This window comes from Rattus norvegicus, chromosome 4 (assembly GCF_021556685.1).
Source record: "Rattus norvegicus strain SHRSP/BbbUtx chromosome 4, alternate assembly SHRSP_T2T, whole genome shotgun sequence".
NCBI lineage: Eukaryota > Metazoa > Chordata > Mammalia > Rodentia > Muridae > Rattus > Rattus norvegicus.
In genome coordinates, this window is record NC_141537.1 from 111,557,800 (window position 1) to 111,572,855 (window position 15,056).

The 15,056-nt window shown below is 39.3% G+C and overlaps 1 protein-coding gene across 6 annotated transcripts in view; it reads right to left on the bottom strand.

The window, feature by feature from the left end:
• The window catches only part of Ctnna2 (catenin alpha 2), a 1,149,154-nt gene that overhangs the window by 1,080,482 nt on the left and 53,616 nt on the right, over window positions 1–15,056 (bottom strand). For 2 of the 6 annotated variants that reach the window (XM_087656638.1, XM_087656636.1), the window contains exons 2-3: window positions 8,235–8,336; window positions 5,819–5,910 (exon numbers count right to left, since the gene is read on the bottom strand). The exons of 2 other annotated variants lie outside the window; for them this stretch is intronic. The gene's annotated coding sequence lies outside the window, so the exon portion shown is untranslated. The remainder of the gene's footprint in view (window positions 1–5,818; window positions 5,911–8,234; window positions 8,337–15,056) is intronic. 2 more of the 6 variants (NM_001415842.1, NM_001415843.1) reach the window with 1 other exon arrangement.

The window sequence follows — 15,056 nt, forward strand, 5'->3', positions numbered from 1 at the left end:
CAGCAGTTTCATTCTTCATTGACTTTGTGCCACAGATGAACTGAAAATCTTCCTCTTTGTTTTTTTCTGAGCCTTTTTCAGGCTCATCCAACTGGAATGTTTGCCTTTCCCACTCTCACCCAAGGGTGGTCTTGACCTCAACGGACTATCTCAGCAAAACCCAAACACGTAGAGATGGGAGCTCATGCTCCACACGATCATCCAGGGAAGAAAGCCAGAACCATGGCAAATGGATAAGGAGACAAAGATCCAGGGGAAAAGTTACAACCATGAGGGAAGGTCATAAAGGGTTCTGGCCATATTGCCAGGAGGGTTACAGGGCTGGAGCAGACATAGTCAATCTGGAGCAGACATAGTCAATAAGAGCACAGGCCACATTTGACAAGGATATACAAGAATGTGACTACACTCAGCATCGGAAATGAAAGAATTAAAAATAGCATCGTGATGTTTCCTTTTTGTGCATGCATGCATGTGCACATTCATGTATCCATATGCATGAGGAGGATACAGGTTGAGGTTTGGTGGCTTCTCAATTCCTCTCCATTTTTTTTTTTGTTGTTGTTGAATCAAGGTTTCACACTGAACCCACAGATTCCTTATTCAGCTACACTGACTGGCCTGGGAGATTCTCCTGTGTTATACATATCATCATTGCAATTCCATGTGCAACTGACAGAAACAGAACTGGAAATCTAGACTCAGAACATCATGCTTGCACAGTCACCACTTGACCCACCAAGCCACCTCCCCAGCTCCCACTGATAAAGGTACTAAATTACAAAGGAGCTTTCCTTTTGTCCGCTGCCATGAGATTAAACCCGTCTTGGTTTCTATACTTACACATTGCAATAGCAAAGTAACAAAGAACCAGTCCTGCTTATTTATCTAGGAAACTCAGAAAGCAAGGATGAATGAATTCAGGGGCAGACAAAATATGTCTTCCCTCGCTACCCCATTTATTTGACATAGTCTCTGGGGAATTCTCCCACACAGACAAGAGAAGCTGCTAGAGCTGGGTTGGGAGCAGTCAGCCAGCACAAATTGGACTCCATGTTTTCTTATTTTGTTTATAAGAAAGAGAGTGCACATGCATTTGGTTAGAGATGTAGTTAAGGGGGAAGCTCGGAATACATGAGGAGAGGAAGGGGAATACGATGTAAATATATTGCACAAAATTTTCAAAAAGTAATCAACAACATTGTTTTTTTATTTAAAAAGGGAAAATACACACTACTAAACAAAAGAAAATTGTGAGAGAATTATCTTTAGTTTTAAATAAATGTTCAGAAAGCTTAGTAAATTTTAGTAAATACAAATTCTATATCTATAAAACTTAAGGTAAAATGAGGCGAAAGAGCCTGTGAAGGGGCAGGTGGATTATGCGTGAGTATTAATTCTGACTCAACTACAAAAATCCACTTTTAAGATGAAACAGAAAATTATATTTGGATGGAGTGTTAAATGCAGGCTGTTTTTAACTTAGGATGGTAACAATATGCTTAAATTTTTAATCAAGTCCATATCCCCATCAAATATATTTAGGTTATTTTATCTTATGTATATAAATGTGTTTGTACGCATTTGTCATGTGTATGACAGGTGACCACCGGCATCAGCAGATTGATCCCCTGGAACTGGACTTATAGAGGCTTCTTAGTGTACCATTGGGCACTGGGAAAAGAACCCGAGTTTCCTAGAAAAACAGCAAGTGCTCTTAACTATTGAACCATCTAGTCCCTATATTCCACATTTTAGATACCTTTTATAGCATATAAAAGTAAGTTCGGTTGCTTCCCTATATGCAGAACAATAAATGGATATTTTACATGTTGTAGTGTTTGGGTAACTCTAGCATGGGTGTAATGGACATTTGGCAATTAAATAAAAATTAAAATACGTGATATAAGACTCTCTACTTCTTAGCTTGTTTGATAATATGAAATGATAGCCAGTGTTTACTAAGCCCTTGGTTGAGTTAAGGCTTTAAACACTCACCCATCACATTCTATTGATGAAGATATGATCAACTGTAGCTCCCATTACACATTAAAAAATCTGAGGGACTCTCAGCTTTAAAAATATATCCTTAGTCAAGCATCTAGAGACAGCACAGCTATTTAACCACTCAGAAACCCGCTGTAGTTACTATCTGGGTTGGTTGCTTTGTTTATCATCTGCCTGCATATCTATCTTCTCTTGGTTAAATATTTACACACCAAGGAAAGAAACCACACTATCCACCCCTCTACAACCCAGCTGCAGAGGTCAGCTTTTAAGATACAAATGGTGTAAGCTAATGTAATATGATATAGAAAATAATAAAATGAATCTACTTAGAGGGCAATACTGCATGACACTTTTGCTTGGAAAGGAAATCAGATCACCATGATAAACACGTAGGGCACGACTGTTTCCTTGTGCTTTGATGTGCACACCCAGCACTCTGCCCTGCCTCAGCCTTCTCTTTATATTACTGATAACACAGAGCTCTGCTACTTCCCTGACCAGTGCAGGCACATTAAGCCTGATGTGCCTTCTCTTCTTTTTCTGTATTTTTACTTAATTTTTTGGTAGGTGGGGAGACAAGCCCCGGAGATATGGCTCAGAAGTTAAGAGACCTAACTCTTCTTTCAGAAGACAGAAGTTCTGTTCCCCAAATCCATGTCTTGCAGCTCACAATGTCTAGTTCCATAGCCTTCAAGGTCACATGAACCTCAAGTGTACACATGCGTGTATACATGCACAAATGAAAATAAAATACATTTTTCTGTTTAAAGATGTTGTGTATAGAAATGATTAGCTGATTTTAGGTGAAGAAGAAGGAAAAAACGTGAACTTTAAAATTTTTATATTTGTGGAAAAAAAACAGATAAATTCCTAGATGTCGCAAGATATGATTTCCATGACCATTGAGTTGGAATATATTCATCTTGGCAAATGTGAGGGGTTCTAACAGGTAATTGCTTTTACAGGGACTATCAAGACACTGATCAAATGTGCCTGTGGTAGAACTACACTGTTGGGGAGCGTGACACAGAAAGACCAAAGACTGCTAAATGCAAGGACCTGGCTCAATACACAAAACGAACAACAAACAGGAACCAAGAAAGACTCCAACAATACGTTAAATGTCATTCCTTCTTTAAGGACAAGTAAACATGAAAGCATAATCAAAGCCACTTCCCATTGGACTCAAAGCTCTAAGTGAATTTTAATTCAGTGTTCTATTTGTCATCGTCACATGGAGACCCACAGCAATTTGTCCATTCACCAGGAAACAGCATTAGAGAAAATAAAATCACTGAGTTCAAATTACAGAGGTTAGGTAAGTCTTTGTTCTTTTTCATGTTAAAAATGGTTCAATTAGACTCTCATAATTATATTTCTCTTCTGTTATCCTTGACAATTTAAAAGTAGAAATAATTATACAGGTATTTGTTTTCTATCACAGCTGTAACAATCACTATGAACTTTCTGAACTGACCCACAAACACCTACTCTCTCACAGTTTGGGGATCTGACATGAATCTAGTGTCCAAGCCCAAATCAAAGAACCCTTGGACTTGTCTTTCCTTTTGGACACAACAATGGAAAGGCCTAATCCTTTCTTTCTGGGTTTGCTGGCTGAATTCAGATCGGGTCATAGGACTATCTGCACACCTTGATTGGCTGAGGACCACCCCAGACTGTTAGGAACCTGCATGCCCTGCCTCACAGTTTCTTCACCACTCAACAAGGCAGGTGCTGCAGGTACAGCACTTTTCCCATCACGTCTTGCTAGTCACTCTTGTGCCCTACTGTCTCCTTCAGACAGTGACTAGAAAACACCTGTGCTTAGAAGGATTGCTGAAAATAGGCTTGGGAATTCAGAAGAGTCTCCCTGCCCACAGGATTTACTTTTGCTATAGGAATTAAAATATCCATGGGTTCTGAGGAAAAGACTGCATGCATCTTTGAAGACCATATTGTTCGTGACATGATATATCATTTAACAGAACAACAAACCAAGATCTAAACTAAAAAATGAGAAATATATACGTTATAGTCACTGTTCTTTTGATGATACTGATTTAAGAAGAAATACAGTTTGATTGTTGGCAGAAATACTAGACCCTGCTTTCCCCTGCCTTCTACTTTTGAGTTTTCTGACATTCTTGACTCAGGTTCATTCACTGAGAATTTCGGGAACTGGTGTGATGGTTCAGTGCTTAAGAGCATTTGCTGGTATTGAAGATGACAGGAGTTCAATTTTCAAAACTCACAGCTCACCTGTTCCAGGTCCAATAAATCAGATCTGATTCCCCTTCTGGCTTCTACAGATACCTACAGTAACCACATGTGTAAGCACGTGCAAGGGCACATGTGTGCACACACACAAATAAAAATAAATATTTTAAGAAGAATTTCAAAATAAACACACATACATTCACATACCCATACATAGAAAATAGTGATATAAACCAATGAAATTTATCTAAAATCAATAGCCTTCTAAAATTTTTCTTGAAGTCTGTTTTGAAGATATTTTACTGTTGCCAATGTCCAAATCTCCCTAGCATATTTCCCCCCCAAAAATAGGTTTTAAAATGTATTCTTCTAAGAAAAGAAGAATATCTAACAATTAAACAAGGTGTTTGGTCCTATATTGTCCTCTCTGGGTGAGCAGTAACCTAAAATTTCACTTTTTTTCCTATTTTATTAACTGAAGCCACTTTCAGGTAGACAGGGAGCCAGGCCAAACTATGTTCAATGCAGTGCTGTGTGTTTATTTCTTTACTTTCTTAATTTTTTTAAAATGTATTTTTTTAACAATTATTGGGATTCATGCTGCAGTTACTGAAATTGGAACTTGACAAACTCACAGGTAAAAGAAAGATACTTCATGAGAAATTAGAAGGTGACAAGACCCTGGGGCTCTTTCTCAAAGTCTCCCACCTTTGGTGTCAAGATGGAGGTAGTCATGATGGGTACCTCTTGACTACCTGGCCAGCTGAGACTCCTCTCACCTTTCCTGAGGCACTGATAAAGTCCGGGACCATCACACCAGCAGCTTCTGTACTTGAGTTTCTACTATCAGTGGCCTTTCTTAGCTCTGAAGAGCCAACCACTCAGCCTAAGTGTTCTTGCCACAGATGGACTTCTGTTACAGAAGCACTACCGATACTTAATCCAAATGGCAAAGGGACAGAAGGAGGAATAATTAATCTATCCCATTGATGGATGTCAGTTATTCAATGCACCTTACAAGCTCTTTTAAAGGAAGCATTCAATTTTTGATGCGATGTTAGAAAACAATGAGGAATCTGGTAGCCAAGACAATGATCCAGGAAAGTAAATGGCAACTGACAAGAATTGAACCAAGATCTGTTCACCTTAAGCATGCATTCTGATAGTGAGCTGCACTCCCAGTTCCAAGGTCTCAAGACACACCAGTGTTACTGCATATGAAATGGAACCTGGTTTATTGCCAGATTGTGACATAAAATCCAGAGGAAACAAAAAAAAAAATTCAAAAGCAGAGGAGGGGGGCAAAAATACAGTGTGTAGTATGCGCAGTAATGTCAACTCTGATAGGATTTCCACATACACTGCCAGTGGCAGCAGCAATAGTTAAGAGGCAGAGCCTGACAGAATGCTTCTGGAGATGTTGAGATTCACCTTTTTTACATGACAAACACTTAGATACAAAGTGAACGAACAGAAGGAAACAGACAGCTAGTTAGGATAAGGCAGAATAGATACTGAAGAAGAAAAATGTGGACAGGAAATGTAAAACTATAGCAATCAAGACACAATGTGCAGACTCAACAGTCACCTGCCAGACCATAGCAATCCAGCCCAGAGACCAGGATCAAGATTGTACTCCATGTACAGCCTGTGGGAGCCAAAAGAGAGAGGGCACATGGCCTGGGAGAAAAAGAGAGAATATAAGAGAATATAAGTGCTATTCGCAAATTTGTTATATTTAAAATAATTATGTTTCTACTTCATCTAAATAAGAAATTGAGACAAATCATAAACTTAAATGTAAAACACATGAAAACTTCAGAGTAATTAATATTCCTATACCAGAATACAAATAAATAAAGAAAAAATAGTGAAATATCTTGTAAATAGGAATGTCAAAATAATTTAAAGTATACAATGGCAGGCTATCCACTGGAAAAGATATTGTTGAATCTTACAAAACTAGCAATGATGTTTTGAAATAAGATACTGAAATTATGCATGTTAATGAGAAAAGAGAAAAAAGGAAATCTAAACAGGAGACAGAAGCACAAAATAATTAATCAGTTATTCACTTCCATCCTGGAGCTAGTAAAAAGTTACTGCACAACTCTGGAACAGCCTATGGTTAGCAGTTATTAGCTGTTATTCAAAGGCTGGACACAGTGCTCACTGTTCCACACAAGACATTCCACATGGCACACCAGGAAGGGAAGGTGACCCGTCACTGAAGGCGGTGACACGGATGTACTGTGTAGTCTTTCAAATATTCTTCATTTAACATTTATTCCACTAGTTAACTTTCCTCGTTGCTGTCACAAAACACCTGAACTTAAGGAAAGTTTAATCTGGACTCCTGGGGCACAGCCAGGAACTTGAGTTTGCTGTCTTAGTTCTGGTTTTATTGCTGTGAAGACCTCAGCAACTTTCCTACAGGAAAACACTTAACTGAGGCTGGCTTACAGTTTCAGAGGTTTAGTCCATTGTCCTCCTGGTGGGAGCAGCACAGCATGCAGGCAGACAAGGCGCTGGAAAAGGAGCTGGAGGCTTTACATCTTGAATTGTAGGCTGCCAAAGGAGACTGGAAGCCAAGTGGGAGGAGCTTGAAGATGTGAGAAGTCAAAGCCTGCTCTCACAGTGGCACACTTCCTCCAACAATGCCACACCTATTCCAACAAGGTTGTACCTCCTAATAGCATCAATTCCCTATTGGCCTAACATTCGAACACCTGAGTCCGTGGGGACCATTTCTAGTCAAACCACCAAGATAATCACTTGCATCTGCGGTCTGGAAGCAGAAAAAGGATGCTGGACTCTGCTCCCTTCCTCCTTTTTCTCTTCTTACTCAATTTGAGACTCTAAGTGCTACCCACATTTAGGCTTGGTCTTTCTTCCTCAGTTAAAACTCTTTGGAAAAAAAACCCTAACTGAAATGTCCAGAGGTGTATTTTCTAAGTGATTCCAAATGCAGTTAAGTCGACAGTTGAGTTGAACCATCCAAACAACTGAATATGTGGAAATTTATCACGTAAACATATTAGGAGTCTGGAGATAGCTCGTGTGCATATAGACACACGTGTTTACATTTAACTAAATGGAAAAACAAATATCTAAAAGAAAATATTATTAGTAGAAAAGGACATAATCACCGTCTGAAACATAGAAACCGTCCTTTAAAACAGCAAACGTATCCAGCTTTGAGTGATGGCATGAAGCAAAATTGCCATAAACACATAAAAAGCCCTCCTGAGCAGGCGACACCTTTAAATGCCACTTCCTGCTGCACATGTGACCTAAGTGAATTGGGTCATTACATGGGGAGGAAAACACTTTACTTTAAACCTCCAAAGTAATCAGTATTTTAAAATAAAACATACATTGTCTATAACAATTTAGAATTAATAAAGATTAATTTTCTGCAAATAACATTGTTATCTTCCTTAATTGTTAATTACTTGTTATTTATACCACATATTAATAGCATACATTAATGAGGTTTTCCATGATCTTCTTTGTCATTTGTCTTAGTTAGGGCTTCTATTGCTATGCTAAACAGCATGATTAAAAGCAACTTGGGAAGAAGAGAGTTTATTTTCGATTACAGTTCCTCATCAAAATCCATCACTGAAGGGAGTCAGGGCAGGAACTCATTCAAACAGAGCAGGAAACTAGGGGCAGGAGATGATGCAGATACGGAAGCCAAGAAGCAGTGCTGCTTACCGGCTTGCTTTCCAGAATTGTTGAGCTTGCTTTCTTACAGCAAGGACCCCTTGCCCAGGGGTGGCAATGGTCCACTTTGGGATGAGTCCATGCCTATCCACGTCAATCACTAATCAAGAAAGTGCAAGACAGGCTTGCCCATAGGACAATCTGATGGGAGTATTTACTCAATGAAGGGTACTTCTTCCCAAATGCTTAATCAAGTTGGCATACAATTAGCTAGCACACCACTTTTTCTAGCCAGATCATTTTTATTATTTTATTTAGATTTTATTTTTATTTACCTGTATATATGTAGCTTGAGTGAATATCTGTCATAATAAAATCTCCTGGCACTGGAGCTATGAGCTTCCTGACTTGAATGCTAACAATTGTTCTCACAGCCTCTGCAAAAACAAATATGCTTAACTAGTACATCATCCTAAGTCCCAAGCCTGACACAAACTGTACTATTCTCTCTCAATAGTCACACGTTTCCAAATTACTACTAGCATTGTAAAATTTCACCAAATTCCATGTATACATGAGAATCATATCTGAATCTTAGGTGATAAAAATATGAATTTTAAGCATATGTGTGTTCATAAATCATAAGTATATTTTATATAGCTAATACATTGAAATTTTAAAATACTGTCATTCTTTCAATAAAGGAAGGAGGCATGAAAAACTCTGAAGCCTGTCATAGGTGATAGGTAATGATAAAAACATGAATATATAATTTTCCAAGTCCAATTATAAGATCTTTTAGATTGGCATGAAAATTTTATACTATCTAACACACATAAATCAAGTGAACTATGGTTCTCCCCTAAAAATTGCAAATTGAACTTCACAGAGAAGAAAGAATAATATAACACACTGGTACAAGCTTAAAGAGAGAACCCACATGAGGCTGTGGTAGCTGACTTCCATACTCTCATTCTCAGGGGCAAAGGTACGGTGTTCATGCTAAACTGAAAATTGCATTACCAACACTCAATGGGTGTTTATTTTTATAAATGCCAGATAACAAAGTAATCGACTTTGGAAAACAATCTCTGGACTTCTTCATTTATGTCTCAAATAATGCAATTTATACTTAAAATCTGAATAAACAGAAAGTGTGTGTGTGTGTGTGTGTGTGTGTGTGTGTGTGTGTGTGTGTTTGTATGGTACATGCATGCATGCACTGCCTGCAGAGGGCATACAGGACATCAGATGCCCTGGAGCTGAAGTTACTAGCTATTATGTGTGGGGGCTGGGAACAAAACTCAGGCAATCTTCACATATGATACATGCTCTTAATTGCTGAGTAAACTCTCAGACCTCTACATTTTATTTAAAGCAGTGTTAGACGGACAGGGTCTTTACATGAACTGCATAAATAACTAGGAGTTTTACAATATAAACTCATTGCTCAGTGGAGAAATGGATTTAAGGTTCAGGAGAACACTACCCTAAAATTTCATGATACCATCTATCGATAAACTTACATAGTTGCTAAACTTAATTTTAAATGCACTAATACTTAATCTTCTGAACAATGTGAGACCCAACGAAAGTAAAACTAAAGAAGGCATTTTACTCGCTTTTGTAATTTGTAAATGAATAATGCAAAATGCATTCTCTAATAAGAGGTATGTAAGCTGGAAAGAATCCAGATGCCCTTCAACAGAGGAATGGATACAGAAAATGTGGTACATCTACACAATGGAATATTACTCAGCTATCAAAAACAATGACTTTATGAAATTCATAGGCAAATGGAGGGAACTGGAAAATATCATGCTGAGTGAGGTAACCCAATCACAGAAAAACACACACATGGTATGCACTCATTGATAAGTGGCTATTAGCCCAAATGCTCAAATTACCCTAGATGCACAGAACACATGAAACTCAAGAAGGATGACCAAAATGCGAATGCTTCACTCCTTCTTTAAAAGGGGGACAAGAATACCCTTGGCAGGGAATAAGGAGGCAAAGTTTAGAACAGAGGCAGAAGGAACACCCATTCAGAGCCTGCCCCACATGTGGCCCACACATATACAGCCACCAAACTAGATAAGATGGATGAAGGAAAGAAGTGCAGGCCGACAGGAACCGGATGTAGATCTCTCCTGAAAGACACAGCCAGAATACAGCAAATACATAGGCGAATGCCAGCAGCAAACCACTGAACTGAGAACAGGACTCACGTTGAAGGAATCATAGAAAGGACTGAAAGAGCTTGAAGGGGCTTGAGACCCCATATGAATAACAATGCCAAGCAACCAGAGCTTCCAGGGACTAAGCCACTACCCAAAGACTATACATGGACTGACCCTGGACTCTGACCTCATAGATAGCAATGAATATCCTAGTAAGAGCACCAGTGCAAGGGGAAGCCCTTGGTCCTGCCAAGACTGAACCCCAAGTGAACCTGATTGTTGGGGGAGGGCGGTAATGGGGGGAGGATGGGGAGGGGAACACCCGTAGAGAAGGGGAGGGGGAGGGTTAGGAGGATGTTGGCCTGGAAACCGGGAAAAGGAATAACAATTGAAATGTAAATAAGAAATACCCAAGTTAATAAAAAAGAAAAAAAAATAAGAGGTATATAAGTAAAACTGGGAGGACATACAAAGATTACTTACTCTTCACCCTGATCTCCACTGAAATAATAGTGACACGAAATGACCTGAGAAAACTATTTCCCAGAGAAACAGTTACTCCTTTTTGTGAAGGTCTCTGTTCACTTCAGATACTTAGCTGGCTATTAGCAAAGCAAGAGAGCTGGTGGCTTCAAAATACCTTCATTGGTGACTTACTGCACTGAGATGGCCACTGCTGATAAACAATGTTCATCACTTGAAAGTGCGGTCAGAGACTAATGGTGACAAACTTCTGTCCTGTGTGGGCTTGATTTTTTTTTTTTTGGAAAAAAAAATAAGAAAAAAAGAAAAGTCCAGCCAGTCTCTCCTAAATAAACCCAATATAGAAACCATGTAGTTACACAAAAGAAAGGCTGATGGGATAGTGCAGAACTTACATGTCAAGCCCCTCACTAGCCTCTTTGTGTTGTCCTCCCTTGGTGCTCACAGCTGTTGGAAATCAGTTAATGGAGGTTCACCAATAGTCAGCTGCCTGGCTAGGTCTTATTTCTACTGCCAGGGTCCAAGCACAGATCTTTTCGTCAACACTGAGGCTTTATCGCTACAGTTCCTATAGACTTTATAGGTTTTTTGTACAAAGACTTTCTGCTATCCTTGTCCATGTCCCTCATGCATATAACTTTCTGGTAACAAGTGTTGATAGCCTAGAGCTGGATAAAGATCACAGCAGTGGACACTTGTCACCTCTGAAGATGCAGGGCCCCTGAGAATTATGGAAGCTCCTGTCCCTTCATAGTATGGTTTGATTGGAAAGCAGTCTCTCATACAGAGAGCTGTACATCATCCCTCAAACATCATCATTCCAATTAGCTGTACCTGCAAAATATATTCTTTCTATTTTGTTAAACTAGAGCAGCCAGTTATATTCCATCACAAGATTATCTCTGCCAGAAAACATCTAGAAATACCACCATGTATATAGGTTTGAAACTGAAAATCCTTCTTCCAAAGTGTTTATATGGAACTAGACACAATTTAAGAGGGAAACACTAAATTGAAAAATTCTCTTCCAGGGTGTGGCATCAGTACTCCCTCTGTTTCTTGATGAAGTAATGTGGTAGATCAATGGCTGAATTGCCTCATAGAAACTGATTTTTTTTTTTTTGAGAAACAACAGACAGGATTTGGACCTTGCATCCATACTTCTCAGATACTAGTCTCAGGAGAAAGTGCTAAGAGTACCCACTGCTTAAGGTTTTCTAAATATTCCTGGTAGGCAATTCAACAATTTTCAGATCATGGAGCAGAAGCCATTCTCCATATCAAGTCCTGTCATCATGGAAACCTCCTACTTTGGAGCTTGGGAGATGGCTCAGTGGGTGAGGTGCTTTCTGCACGAGTATAAGGACCTCAATCCCAGCGCCCCTGTAAGTGCCAGGTACTGTGGCACAGTGCTGCATCCTCACTGCTAAGTAATGGAAACAATAGGACCTCTCCCTAGAGCTTACTATCCAGTCAGTCTAGTAAGTCCTGCTCCATGTTCAGTGAAAGACTTTGCCTCAGCAACACACACACACACACACACACACACACACACACACGCGCGCGCGCACACACACACACACGCACGCACACACACATACACACACACACACACACACACACACGCACGCACACGCACACCAGTAAGAGCATTAGCACATATAACCTCTCATCCTTGCTATGACACAGAAGGATCACATTTGCTGTAGCAAGCACGTATAACAGCTGGTAGCCATCCTACCCGACTGGGGATTTTACTATCCCTTTGTATTTGTAAGGCTTCCTGCCCTGTCTGCTTTCTTTTTTAACCATAGTATTTCTTTTGGTTTTCTACTTTTCTTTTATTAAAAATATTTTTATACAATATACTCTGCCTATTTGTTTTCTAAAATATGAAGGTAAAGAGGAATAGAAGAGTTCTGAGTCCACGTTTGAGTTATCAGAAGTCTGAGCTGCTCCTCTGTGAACTTCAGTCTGTGGTTGAACCTGCGTCACTGAAATAAGTTCAAGCCCACACACTAACCCATTTCACTCTGGCTTCTGTTTAAAGAGAGCTAGCCGGATTTGGACTGGCTTTAAGTTCTTCCACTTTTCAGGTTGAATTCTTCTGTAGACAGTGTCCTTAAATAAGTGGAATCTTGAGAACAAACACTGACACTTGTTAGCCATTTTTACGGAGGCTCGCAGCTTAGCAAAGAGTACTTGGTAAATAGGACTACGTGAAACAGTATGTTCTTACGAACACCGAGCTAATGTCACACTGTGCTTCACGGTGTGTGCACATTCATGCATGTGAATGTGTGTGCACGTACATGTGAACACAGGTGTGTGTGTGTGTGTGTGTGTGTGTGTGTGTGTGTAGTGTGTGTACAGATGTGGAGTTCAGAAGACTACTTATGGTGGATGACTTTACTTCCATCCGGTGGGTCCCAAGACTGAACTGACACTGTCAGTCTTGGCAGCAAACCTTTCCAATCTCAGCCATCCCGCCATCTGGCCATCATGCATCTTACTCTTGTACATCTGACACTTTTTCTAAAAATCAAATCTGTAGTTTCTGGAGCTAGTATTGTTAAATGTTTTAAGGAATGCAAAAAACAAAAACAAAAACCCACTAGTCCAATGATTTCTTAAGAGGTAGAAAACAGAAATAAAAGGCAAATGAATGTGTTCTGTGGCATGTAGATCAAGAGAAAAATTGCAATAAAATTTCCTTGCTTCATATTTAATTATCATAGAAATAATGAGCCATATGTGAAACATTCCACCATGGAAGCCAGCAAGCTACTTGGCCACAGAATTTGGAACATACTTTTAGTGGACACTTTTATACTTATAAAGTGTCTCTATTATAAAGATGGTGATGCAAATCAGAGGCTTTTACAGAAGATGTAAGCCCAGATTCTACCTTGTATCTTTAAAAGTTTAATTAAACTTTTAATTTGCGTGTGCTTGTTTGTGTGTGTGTTTGTGTGTGTGTGTGTGTGTGTGTGTGTGTGTGTGTGTGTGTGTGTGTATTTGTAACTACATATACCCAAAGCCAAGAAGAAAATACAGGATCATCTGGAAATGAAGCTACAGGAGGTAGTGAGTCATTTGAAATGGTTATGGCCACAGAAATCAGCCTCTTCAAGAGTAGGACAAATTCTCACCCACTGAACCATCTTTTCACCCCCATAGTTTAACCTTAAACTTGAGTCACTAAAGGTGGGCAAAAGACATGCCAGGTACACGTCGCTTCACGCAAATCTGCGTCCCTTTCCTCCACATCCTTGCCCTCAAATATATTTAGCCTTCACATTTTCCTTGAAAATGATCAGAGGCAGAAGCTCAATAGAAAATCTAAAAAGATCAAAGCAGAGATGTTTTGGCTGCAGCTGGAGATACCCAAGTCTCAGTCCCCCTCCCTTCCCCACTGTGTTTCCAGGAATCCCTAGAGTTTGGTTGAATACAGTCAGAGGACCATCTGCTTTACATCAAGTCATCCCATAAAATTAATGTGGAAGGAAGCCAAGTTTAAAAATGTGAAGAATTAAACATCAATACAAAAGATTTATTATAATTCAATAGAACGGCATGAAAACTCATCGGGTTAGCTTATGATTAATCACAAAATCAATGAGGCTGAAAATGTGCAACCTGAGTGATTGAAAAGGGAGGACCTCAGAGTGTGGGCAAGGGTCTGTAGTGAATTATGACATAACAGAATGGGAGATGCTCTCAAAATAAGAGGGGAAGGACAGTAGAGTATGGAGGTGAATGAATTAACAGGAGCAAGATGCTGACAAACAAGAAAGAAGATCTCACAGCATCGAATGTGGGTAACTTGACTAAGCTCAAAAAGGAGCCTGGGAGGCTCAGATGGGTGAAACCAAATGCAGACATCTGTCAGGGCCAGGTCATTTCAAGTTAATGAGCTCTGGTTTATCCTGTAGGCCACAGTGAATGACCAAAGCTTCTGAGCAAGGTAGTTATATGATCAAAGTTGTTCGGGAATTTGATTCAGAGAGAGGTATGAATATATTCTAGAAAAGGAAGACGGTAGAAGAAAAGATCAGTTAGGATATCTGCCTATTTGCCGACATCCATCCATGAAAACAATAAAAAAGATAGAGGTAGATCGATTATCAATAAGCAGTCACTGAACGGATTTAGAAAATTACCTGTCACTGCAGATATTTGAAAAATATTCTGGTTACCTACTCCGGATCTTGCAAAGCAGTTAAGGATTTCAAAAGATAATTGAACCACGTGACTTCTACTGATCTCTTCTTAATCTGATATTCAATATAATACACGTGCCAGGAAAATAAAATCTTTAAATTACTAAATTTAGAGGTTGTCATGGGAGTCATTACAAGAACATGCTATGAGCTCCAAGATAAACCATTCATCTACTATTGAGCATTCCAAAATAGAAATGGAAAATGGGGCTAACATCTAAAACGCTGTAATAGAGCCAAAATCTAACAGCATGGTGCTATGCAGTTT